General features: G+C 39.2%; 1 protein-coding gene across 2 annotated transcripts in view; it reads left to right on the top strand.

Moving 5' to 3' along the window:
* The window catches only part of ARL15 (ADP ribosylation factor like GTPase 15), a 358,539-nt gene that overhangs the window by 255,957 nt on the left and 90,430 nt on the right, over window positions 1-12,152 (top strand). Inside the window, exon 8 of one of the 2 annotated variants that reach the window (XR_003092511.1) lies at window positions 9,550-9,672. The exons of the other annotated variant lie outside the window; for it this stretch is intronic. The gene's annotated coding sequence lies outside the window, so the exon portion shown is untranslated. The remainder of the gene's footprint in view (window positions 1-9,549; window positions 9,673-12,152) is intronic. 2 annotated transcript variants of the gene reach the window in all.

Genomic DNA, 12,152 nt, shown 5'->3' with positions numbered 1-12,152 from the left:
CCTGCTGAGGTGAGGGAAAAGTCATAGGCCCACAGAAAGCCCACAGAAAAAAATAATTCATTCATTAATCTAAGCAATCAAATATACATTGAAATATCTTATGAAAATAAATCTATGCACAATATGTATTGAAACTAGGATCAACTTAACTTTATTTATTGACATTGTACAACAAGTTTAGGAAACAATTTTAGGAAATGTATGTTTAATCACAAGCAATATTGGTAGTAACTGAATATTTGAAAATATTAAATATATTTGTGTGTGGGGGTGGGGAAAAAAGGCTAAAATGTGCGCTGAATGTTAAGATATCACAATAAAGCAATTAACATTTTTATAAATAAAATTAATCATGCATAACGCTAGCTGAATATGGCTGAATGCCAAATGTTGCACAGTAGCCCTTTTCCCTAAACTGAAGGATTTTGGATGCATTATTGACGCACATCAAACTAAATAATGCTAACCTTAATAGAAAGAATTCATGTTACTTGTTAAATGCTAGTATGCAGCATCCACCAGCACTTGCAGCTGACATCCTCTGTCTCTTCAGTGTGAATACTTGTCCATATGTTGAAACTGCACACTCTGTATCCACTGAATTGTTTGGAATGGTAAGGCAGCATCTTGCCAGGTTGCAAAGATGTAGAAACCAGTCACAAACAGACTCCCAAAACACAGTCACAGGCATCTGGCACTCTTTGACAAAGTTCACGTAAGTAGAATGTTCATTGTCATGCTTTTTTCCCCCATCCGGGGAAGTGATTTCACTAGCTGAGAGTTACAGCTCAGAACAGGCACCTGGTTGGGGTCCAAAATGCAAACGGCACTAAAAATGCCTGGAACAGTTCTTGTGTTCACTGGTTTTCATATTGATAATTTGAAAGCTGTTGTGATGACATGTCTTCAACCCAACTTATCAAATTCATCAGCTCGTTGTGTGTGTGGCGGATCACAACCTGCTGGCTTTCAAACCACGTTAGAAACTCCATGAACTGGATCACACATTCAGTGACAAACATCACTTGATCTTCAGTGTCACATAGTTTAAGCATGCACTGTGTTGGGTGTGATTTCCAGCTCCTTGCTTACAAATTGCCAGTAGTGCACCATATTCTTGGCATGGTAACAAACCATGTTAAACCACAAATTCCACCTTGTAAGCACTAGTTCTGGTGGAAGTGGCTCAGTTGCATGTAGATTCCCACTTTCATTGCTGACAGATTCCCTGTACCAGAGCTTATGGCCTGGACAATGTTTGAAGGCTTTTTTAAAAGGAGGACCCCAGGCTATCCACATTGGGAAACGGTGTGCACCAAATGTCACTTGCAGAAGGCAGAATGTGAGCATTGCAGGTAACATGAATTGTGCGAGCAGCATTCCTTGGAGAACATTACAGAAAACTTTGAGATATACATGGAATTGTCAGGCAGAAATTCTGAGATCTTGTTAAATTCTAAGCCTTAGTTTACAGCAACTTTCACTACAGCTTGCACCGTGGTAGAAAAATTGACGGACACGAGGTGAGCTGACTCTGCTTGAAAAATAAGCAGGTCGCAATCTGTCCAGCTCCCAGGCACAAATAAAATGTGCAAGACACAGTTATCTTGAAGATTTTTGGCTTCATCTGCTACAGTTGAGATGGATTCATATTCTGCCAGTGCAGCTTTTGTAGACTGTATGTGCGAAGCAATCACTGCCGGTAGATAGTCTTGTCAAAGCTTGTTCTCACGTGGGAAACCATTTGACACGTTTGTCTTCAAGTACTCCTTTAATTTAAGGTTGTCGGTTTTCTGTGGAGGGACTTTTGCAGCCATGAATGCCTCAACTAGCGCAAATGTACTGCTTTTGCACTGGTTTCAGTGGCCCTTTTAAACATCAAGGCTGTAGTTATTTGTCTCTTGCTCTGTCCTTCAGCCCTGGAAGCAGCCGTTTGCTTCATGTGCAGTTCAGACTCTAAATGGCAATCAGTGCTGTTTTTCCTCACCACATTGAGTCGCATTGCATGATGAACAGAATAATTTGCCACCATCTGCATGCAAGGCAGCTGCAGGGTACTGCCTTACACAATCCATAGGTGAAATGTTCTTAGCTTTAGAGGAGTTCCCGTCACTCATCTTTAGACAGCATTGTCTGCATTGCTGCTGGCTTTTTGAAAGAAAAATGGTGCCAAAACCCTCTCACTTCCCTGACTGGCGCCTTTACTGAGCCTCTGTCATTGATTCAGCCTCTCACTATCTCTCTTGGTGAATCCATGTCATATGACTGAAGGGTCGCCATGCTTTTCTTTGTGCACTTTTTTTTTCTGGTGATTCCACACCAGGATCACAGGGATCGCCATTTTTGTAGGGTTCATGGAAACTGCTTTTGTTCCGGTTTCTTTGAAAAAAGCAAAATCATGAATAGGGTAGATCCCTACTTATCATGTGTTTAATGTTTTAAAACAGATCCTTCATATTGCTAAGGAGGAGAAATATTTGAGCATAATGATTTAAACTGTTCATTCTGAAGAGATGCCTCTGCTCCTGTAAGTGTCAGCACTGGAGTGTAGTTTAAGGGTATCAAAAGAATAGTTACACTAAACAAGTTAAGAAATGTGTGCCAATGTAAGTGTTCCTTTCTTTTCATGTGGTAATACAAAGTGATTTTTTAATACCATATTTACTCATATATAACATACCTTGCACCCAATTTTTTGCGGGGGCAGGAGGGAAGATCTTTTAAGTGGGAAAGCGCGTTTCTTTGCTGAAAAAGGAGCATTCCTGGAAATGCTGGATGCCATGTAGTTGCTAGTTGACTGCAGCTTGTGTCGTCTTAGCAAACTGGGGGGGCAGAGTCTCATTTTAGCCTTCTCACAGCCATAGCTATTGGCTGAGCACTATAGCTTGTGCCTGAAGCAGCAAGTGAACTGTTGGCAGTATCATGATAAGGCTTATGTAGTGGAAAAACACATTTTATTTACAGGAACTTTATATAAAGAACTAGTTACAATAAAGAAGTAACAATCTTGCTACTGCCTTTGCAAAGGTCTGGGCCTAGCCTTGTGTGATACCAAGGAAATCTTGGGAACTTGGGAAGTGTGGGAGACAGTCTGCTATACCAGGATGTTCCTGATGCCACACACTCTGAATACGCAGTGCTTCCAGGAGGAATTACTTTGTCACACACTTTATCAGGACACTTGAAAGTATTTTTTTCCCTCTGTATTCTATTTTCCAAAAACAACGTGTATGTTGTAGTTGAGGGTGTCATATGCACGATAATATGGTAGGTTTATCTCTTCTTATCTAGCTTTAGACATTCTGATTATGTACTTGGTGTATGACTTTCATTGGGAATTCAGATTTTGTTTTCTATATTTGATTAGCAAATTTTTTTTTAAGATTTGATTAAAGTTCAGTTCAAGTTTTAAGTCTGAAACTGAACTGTTGCAGAATGCACTCAGAATGTCATGGCTCAATAAATATAATGAATATGTTGGCCTTTATCTTACTTGCTTTTGTAAGTTTTTATGATTATTAAGTAAATGCTGTTTTTGTCTTCATAAATTCTTTGGACTGATCTGAAGGTCCCTGGATACCTCTATGTTGGCTGCTATATTTTGGATTCTGGACTGGAGTATAAACTGGTGTTTTGGATCTGCTCAACTGTGCCGCTTAAACTATGATTGTCATTTTTGGACTGAAAACCTAAACAAAATTATTCCCTGAAGGTTTAGATGTGTTCATCGTTTAACCTTAAAATTGTTAAGTTTGCAAAGAATTCAAACTTGATTACTATTCTATAGAGTCCTGTCCTGCTCCAAGTGAAATCAGTGGCAAGACTCCTTTTAAATGTACTGGGAGCAGAATCCGGCTGTGAAGGTTGTGGTTATGCTCTGCTCTTCCCCTAAAGTTTTCCATCTTGGTACTATGAGTTCAATTGTACTTGTGCTCCAAACAGTGGGGAGGTGGGTGTCTTAACCACTAAACTACCTAGACCAGCTCTGAACTGGATTAGAAAATATGGTGGAGAAAAGTCCAACAGTTTCTAGGAACTTCTCCCTCTCTTGTAACTATCTCAACGCCACCCTGGATAACAGCAGCACGATGTTTTATTTTAGCAGGATAAAAATGGAAAGTATAGCCATTACCTTCTTGTACCTGAAAATGAATGAATGCTTGTGACATGAAATAATCTGGACTTGATCTCAAATAATTTTTATTATTTGCCAATATTTGAAGGTGTGTCCATATCTGGAACTTCTTTAGCTTATTACTGGTGGCTTCAATAATATCTGTTCTACTTCCCCCTCATAAATTCTAGTCCTAGATTACTTAATAAATAAAACTTTCTAATAGCAATGAGGATTAATATTACCCTTCTACCTAGAATTAATTCCGTAAACTACTAAGTTTATTGGTAACTTTTTGCATGTATACTTTGTTTAGTATCACAACAACACCCCAACCCTACTACAAATACTGTATATCACTCCTGGCTTAAATAATCCATGTGCAATTGAAAGAACAGACCAAATATTCCACTATGACTAGTTTAATAAAACTGGAAAAATAAAAATATTGTAAAACCATAAAAATAAATATAAGTATATGAATATTGTGGCCTGACTTTTGACCTCTGACTATTGTTGACTGACTTTTGACCTTACTAGTTTAATTGTGGAGGAATTATTTTACTCATTTAGGACTCACTGCTACCTATACTATACAGTAAATATTAACCAATTCTCATTCTCTGTCTCAACTTAAGTTACTTAGTAAAAGTGTATGCCAATAAGTGCTTTATAAATAGTTAAATATTATTCCCACTATATCACTTTAAAGATATTGAATTAGGACTCACTGTGAACAGCAGGAAGAAATGAACACATTCATATTCTTTATTTGAAAAGTCTATACTGACTTCTCAATATATGCTTGAAAACATTTGGATACTTAAACAATACGTTATCTTTATAATTCTGACCAGTCCGTCAGTTACATTTCTTTATTTGTACTTTAGGTTCTGCTGTTGGCTATATTGGAAAACTAGTAAAATACTGTCATTTTCCAGATAATATTCTTAACTTCTTGGCAAACATTCCTTCTTTCAAACCCCTCAGGATAATCCATAGCTCCACAAAAACATGAGTCTAATACATTACAAATTTCCCTAGGAGAATCAACATCTTTTCCAGCTGTTTGGATAGTCTGTCTAAAACCTGACCAGACCTCTCATCTCCCAGTATTGTTCTGGGCTTTCATACTTTGACTTTGATTTGTTCAATGTTATAATTTCTAAACTGAGCCAATAATTTAAGTCTCTTTGGTTTTCTTTGCAGTACTTATCACAGACAATAAAATGATCTATTATCCAAAAAGACTGCATTGTTTTCAACTATTTTTATTCACTAATGCACAGTTCTTACTGGTGTCAACAGAATCTTTTTAGAATCCTCCCTAGACAGTTCCATAAATTATTTATGGAATAAAGCATCTCTCAACTATCTTGTCCAATAGACTTAAACTTGCTCTGATTGCTTTCAGATAGGTACATGGTATTATCATGATGGAGGTGATTATATAAAATTTTGATAGATATATTTTAACTATAGTTTTGGCAATCAGAGAGCTTATAATTTGAAGAAGGAAGGAAAAAATGCATTTGTGATTATTCCAGTTAGATTCCATGTCTATTTTTTCTGGCATGTACACACAAACCTAGTTGTAACAGCTTTAAAGATTGGCAAACTATCTAGTAAGCAGCCTAAGGTGGGAATTGGGCCTCTAAAGTTTTCCATCTCAATTAGCAAAAGTAAACTTATCCCCTAGCCTAACTACAGAGAACCATTTATTTTCTTTATAACCTTTAATAAACTTTCATTGACTATGGAGAAATAGAATTATGTCAGAAAGGGAATCCAGAGTTGGACCAGATAGTATCCGTGAACAAATATGGTATCCCACTCTATTTTTCATTTGTTGCTTGTGGGAGATGCAATGAGGAACAAAGGAAAATAAGTTATAGCTATAGTAAGCCTAGATCCAACATCTCATAATATATTAAATCATACTTTTAATAGAGTGGTATATTCATTAGCATTGTTGTTGTTGCTGTTAATATTACTATTTAAGGCTTTTGTCTAATTCCCTATTCAGTCCATTTTCTCCTGGGGGTTGAGGGATGATCTTGATGGTTTGTCTCTTGTGCTGACTGAAGGACATTTGTCATTTGTTTCCTCATTGTGCCTCTTTCTCCCCCTTCCCCCATGCAAACCTCCACCTGGATACTGATAAAAAAGATGATCATAAACCTCTCAGTTTCTTGGGGAAAACTGTAAACCAGTGTGTACATGTAAGGTACACTTACATTTAGGCTGCTGTTCATAGCACTCTCATTAGTTCAAGTTCCCTCCTCAAGTCTTCAAGCTGAGCTGTCTCATTTGCTACTACACAGACCAAGCAACCTCTGGCACAAACATACTAACATAAGTCACTATTGTAATCCAGAACATCAGGCCAAAGCATCTTGCATTCTCTTTTGCCGCTCTGGCAATGAACCTCTCTGTGGCTTTAGCTGAGTCACCTTTCTCCATTTTAAATATTTTTTCTGTTGGTTTGTCAACCTGAAAGGATCCTCCTATTGCCAGTATCTCCCAGGGTTGTCAAGGTGATCATTGACTATAAAGTACTAACAATCTGCAAACACATGCACGTAGCCTGTCCCATGGCTGAGGATAGAGTGGTTCACTGGGTATTGGTTTATTTGTGTAAATGTCCTTCAAAAAGTTTTTAAATATTGGCATCTGTATCCTGAGCTCACCACAACCAGTGAGACTTTACTTGTACTGCTGATGAACAGGGACATATTGCGGATAATTCCCCAACATACTTATATAAAATAGTTCAGGAATGTTTTGGTGTACATCAGGGCTGTCCAGTTTTTAAGTGGCCAGGGGCAGTATGCCCAGTCTGCACCAGAAGGGGCCACACACTTTGTGGGCCAAACCAGTGTGTGTTATGGGGTCCCTAAGTCACATAAGTGTCTCTCACTGCAGTGCATGCACCCATCGCTGCAGCATACTGCATTGTCATCTCAGCCCCAGCCTCAGCTCCCTGGCTGCAGGCTCCCTCTGCCATCGGTGCAGAAAGCAGAGACTGGAGGAGAGATGGGGAACTTGGAGATGTTGGCTGCTGCTGCAGCACCTGGAATGATGAAAGGGAGCAGCAGTTAGGTGGGAGTCCAAGGTTTTTCAAATTAATCCCTTGCGACTGCCCAGAGATGGCCTAGTGATTTAATCACGCGGGAAATGTGTTGAATCCTGGCGAGTGAACGGGATATGGGTGTACTAAAGAATTGCTTCACAGGGCTGCACAAAGGAAAGCTAAGCCTAGCTCTTTTAGTTTTCCAGTACATGGAAATTTAACACAAGAAAGGGCATTGAACTCAAGCTCCATTCTTATCTTTTATTTGGATGTCAAATGCAAATGTTCCCACACCCACCATATAGTGTATTTCAAATTCTGGATGCATGCATTTACAATGTAATATGAACTAACTAAATCAGGGATGCGCAAGTTTTCATGAGTCAGAGCTCACTCAGGCTAATGAAAACTTATGCATCCCTGATTTAGTTAGTTTGTAAGTCTACCCCGCCTTATGCTTTACTTTAAACTAACATGGCTGGCTACCTCTGTGTAAAATGTAATATGTAATAAGTTTTACATGCATTGAAAAATTTGGGCTCCCTTGTCAATATAGCCACCCTAAATTATGCTTGTGACTCTACTGTGAATTTAGGAAGCCTAATAAAATTTTATGTAGTTCTTGTCACTTGAGAATTAAGGTTTTTCTATTATTTATAGTGTTCACTAAAAATATCCTTACCTTGATATTGATTCAAAGAAGTGCAAAAGTCCTTATAGCCAAAGTTCCTTCAGTTGGGGAGCTATTTGGTTAAGCCAATAAGGACACAATACTGACCTGTTTGGAAGAAGGCGAGTACTTATTATTTCATAGAACTTTGTACTGGAAAAAGCCCTGTGCTAAGTGTTTTATATGAAAGATATTTGCTGGCCTCTCTTCTTATTTGGAACAGGATAAGTTTATTATGTAAACCTTTTGTATTTGCAGCTATCATCATGAAAACTACATTTGCACTTGGTGAATCTTGTTGATTTGCCTATATGTACTTTTAAATCTTTTTCATTTTAGACTGCATTTAGCTCCTGGCAGTATGCAGAAGTCATTAGTGTCACCTGTTTCTAATTTTTGAAAATTAATCTTTCTAAGATTAGATATGGAAAGAAAAGCTAGTTGCTCAGAACACTTCATTAATAGGAAAGTAGTTGAAGTTCTGCCATAAATACATTTGAAAAACTGTATAAATACTATTTGGCCCCTTATGACTTCCTGGGGAATTCAAATCTTTGAATAAATAATAGTGCTTTTCTAAGTGTGCTGCGATAGCCCAAGCATGCTTGTTATGTAAACATAGTTACTAAAGATACCAGGACACATGTAAGTATTTAGTATCTATAAATTGACCTCACTTAAGCATTAAAAATTACTGAAGTCTTTTTTAGTGCTTTGCAGCACAACTAATGTTCAGGCCAACAATATGTAATTTAACTAAGTGAATCTTTGACCTTCATAAAACCTCTGTCCTGGGTGTGCAATTGTATAAGCCATGTGTCTCTTACAGCAAACTAGTTAGTGTATAAAGTCTGCTGGTTAGGTTTTTTTCCTAACTCTTATTAATTTGATCTCATTTTCCCTATATTGGAATGGAAATCCTGGCTTAGCTCTAATCGGTGTTTTAAAGCAACTTTGCATTTTAAAGAGTAGTAAATATCATAGAAAACTTTATATAAGAAACCTGATTTTTTTTCCATTTTTTTCCCCTCTGTTCCTCCATCTTTGTAGAATATGCCTTCAGCTATTCTATTTATCAATAAATATAGATGAGCCTACAGAATAAAAGTATCTCCAGTAATTTGGAGACAAAAGCAGTGCATTTCCTTCATTCAGACCAGATCTTTTCTTTCCTGTGGGGAAAAAAATTACTTCATCTCTAAAATGTATGCACTTTTCACTTAAACATTCATTTTCTGTTCTTTTGTCCTCAAAGAGCATATAGTTAGGTACAGACATTACACTTTTATGATCAGAAACTGGTGTATACCCATAACCAACAGAAGTTTGGCACACAATACCAGTCTATACCCTATAACAGAAATGAAGTTTGGCGCGCACAGACTGATTTAAAAATGGCAGAACCCAGCCTAAGATTTTCCTCTTCCTCTTCCCTCCCCTCCACTCTCCGCCCCCACAACCAAAGGGTAAATGTGTATTCTGTTTGCTACCGATCTATGTCACTTACAGAAAACCACATAACTTAGATCAATCCACCTTGAGGTTTTTTTAATGTCTGTACCTAGCCTAAGACAACCTCCCATTTCATAGATTACAGCACAGCTTTAGACTTGTTTCAGATAAATTCTAACAGGGTTTTCTCACTGGTTCTCTCTTCTCCTTTTTCACTTCCTCGCTGGATAATCACCTCAGCAGACACAAATTCAACCATCTCCTGGCAGATGATTCACAGATCTACCTCTTTAATTTGTTACCTTCTCTACAAGCTATAATTGTGATCTATCCATCTGACATCTCTTCTTGGATGACTAAACTGTGAGCTCAAGATCAGTCTGGATAAACCAGACCTCTTTACCTCTCCTTTAATGAAAAACTTTGACAAAACACTTTTCAATCAAAAAATGCAGTTTTGTCATAAACAGTGTTTTATGGAAATGTATCCAATATGATGACACTTTCCAATTGAAAAGTATTAATATTTTGTTTTAGAATTATCTTGTAAAATATTAATTGTGGTATACTCTCTATATATTAATACAGTATAAAAGTGGAAACAAATTGAATCTAAATGATAGTTCAAAGGTTCAGATGCTATCAAAAGTAAGTGTTTCAGGATTCCAAAATACATTTTATTGGATTTTTTCCTGGAGAAAATGTCAAAATTTTAGTTTTTTCAGTCAAGTAGGACTGGAAAAAACAATCAACATACTGGAATTTCCTTTAAAAAATGGAAATTCTGCCTCCTGACCAGAAGCATTTTTTGGTCATTTATAATCAGTGATCCTAGTTCTCTCTGATTAAAAGAAATCTCAAATTCTCTGATTAAAAACCCCAAATCTGTGATTTAAATGAAAGGCCGCTGTGTGTGTGTGTGTTTTATATATATATTATATATATATCAGTTGAACACAATGTTTTATTGATATATTTACAGTTTTAAAGCAATTTGGAAGCCTGCCGGTGCCTCAATCACTAATAAATTCTAAATACCTATATATTTTGGCATTTGATTTTGGGTTTTTCAACATGGAAAATCAGAGCTCCTGCTGAGACCATTCTGTACACCCCAGGGGATTATGTGCAGGAAAACTCAAAATTACGCTCAGAAAACTCAAAAGTATGCAAAGTTAATTACTTTTATTTTTTTACAAATTAAACTAAATAACTTATTTTTAAGCTAAATAACATACTTTGTATGGTTGGGGGTAGGTGTGAGGTGTGCGTCGGGGGGATTTTTGAATGTGTGGGGTATGTGCGCAGTTTGTGGGTGGATGTGGAGGGGTGTGGGTATGGGAGTATGTGGGGTTTGTGGGCGGGTTGTGAGGGGGTGTGGGGGGGTATGGGGAGTATGTGGGGTTTGTGAGCAGGTGTGGGGTTTGTGGTGCAGAGCCGCAGGTTGCTCAGCAGCAGCAAGCCCTCGGGGCATTCATGGCCACAGCAGGCAGAGCCACCGGTGGCACACACCTCTGGCTGAGTCCCAGAGGGAGCACATGATGGCACAGAGTCAACCTGGCCTGCTGGCACATACTTTCGCAACAAATCAGAATGGCTCTATGACAACTCATGCGGATTGTGGCACCACGGGCAGGGGCTGTGTGCTATTGGGCCAGGTGGGCTCTGTGCCTCCATGGCGGAAAAGTCCCATGTAGAGGCATGGAGCTAGCTGGGCCAACCTGATGGTATGTGGACTGGGAGCTGAACACCCTTGGGCTGGGTGGGCTCCATGCCTCCATGTGGGGCTTCCAGCACTCCAGTGGGAAGCTGCCCATGGAGGCCACATGGGCCGATGGTGTGTGACTCCATGTTTCCATGTGCAGCTTCCTGCCCAGCCCAGTGGGACGCAACTCTTCATCCACATGTCATTGCACCAGGCCAGCCCTCCACATTGGGCTTCCTGTGGACACCTCCCCACTCCCTCAGCTAGCCCACAGTCTCCTGCAAGCCCCACTTACCTCAAAGGCTCGAGGAGGGAAAGTGAGCCTAAACCAAGCCCTGGCTGACTGCAAGTCTCAGGACCCTCCATTCCCCTTCTCCTGCCCCCTGCTCCTAGGAACAGGACTTAGGGTTTGTTGACCTTTTTGCAAAAAACTCCTGCAGGCTAGAAGTCTGCCAACCTGCAAAGAGTTCTTTCCAAAGTTGAAAATCCATGAGTATCTCTGTTAAAATGAAAAATCTGCTTTTTTCCCCCCTGTTAAAGGGAACATTTGCAGTTTTTCCTTGGGAAATGGAAAACCCAGATCCTTGTTTAGAATTCATAATACAATACATGATTTGAAGGCCTGATCCTTATGGATCTAGAAGAGCTAATAGAATCAATTGTGGAACTACATTTTGGCTCTCTCATGGGTAGGGACAGAAATTGCACATAAACCAATATAAGTGATTGGAAACCAGTCTACACCTAAAACAGAATAGATGTTCAGTCTACGTTCTTGTTTCAAAATGGCCAAACCCAGTTTAATATAGACCTGGATGGATTTAGTATCAGACTTTACTGATTTAGATTAAACCAGTCTGTTGATCTTCTGTCCCAAATCCCGTAGCAAAATATCTTAGTTCTCTGTCCTCCAGCATCCCAGGCTGCCTTGTGGCCCCCCATTAACCGCTCCCCCACTTCACGTTGGCACGGTAGCCTCTGTTCCCCTCATCTGCTCCAGCTGAGATAGCCTGGTGATGGGGCCAGCCTGTCAGAGAACTGAGGCAGCAAAGCCTCTGCTCCCAGCCTGTGTCCTGCCTGCATCTGTCAGTTGGGCTGTGGGTGAGGGGGAAGGATGGAACAGAGGCCCACACCTCAC

The sequence above is a fragment of the Alligator sinensis genome, unplaced genomic scaffold, assembly GCF_000455745.1.
Source record: "Alligator sinensis unplaced genomic scaffold, ASM45574v1 scaffold573_1, whole genome shotgun sequence".
NCBI classification, from domain to species: domain Eukaryota; kingdom Metazoa; phylum Chordata; order Crocodylia; family Alligatoridae; genus Alligator; species Alligator sinensis.
Note: the sequence above shows the minus strand (reverse complement) of the source record. Positions and strands in the feature narration are given on the sequence as shown.